Below are 471 nucleotides of genomic sequence, written 5' to 3' on the forward strand. Positions count from 1 at the left end.
TTAATTAAAAGAAGCATTTCATTACAACAGCATTAACCTATTCAATAACATTTTTCTGAGCTAGGGTACATCTCTTTCAAAATTGGCTGTATATTTTTAGGTTTACAGATGAATTATTATGCTTGTACAATCTTTTACTTATTATAAACTCTATAAGACATAAAATTAAATGAGTTTTTAACGTTTAAAAAAGATCTCCACTTCGTTGTCAAAACACACAGTTTCATACAGAAAAATTCATATCAGGGCTCTTGACATTGAGATGTTTTCACATGCATTTCTAATCTCTATATACATGACTATCACTGGTCACAGTTACCCACCTTCTGAGCTCCTCGGCATCTGGGCATGAATACAAACTTGTCAGGTAGACAGCCTTCCTCTCCCACTAGAGCCTCCATACTCTGCTATCCCTGCCACTGTCCACTGTGCTGTCAGCACCCCCATCCATTCCCCCCATCTGCCCTTCTG

Source organism: Nannospalax galili, unplaced genomic scaffold, assembly GCF_000622305.1.
Source record: "Nannospalax galili isolate Female #2095 unplaced genomic scaffold, S.galili_v1.0 scaffold543, whole genome shotgun sequence".
NCBI lineage: Eukaryota > Metazoa > Chordata > Mammalia > Rodentia > Spalacidae > Nannospalax > Nannospalax galili.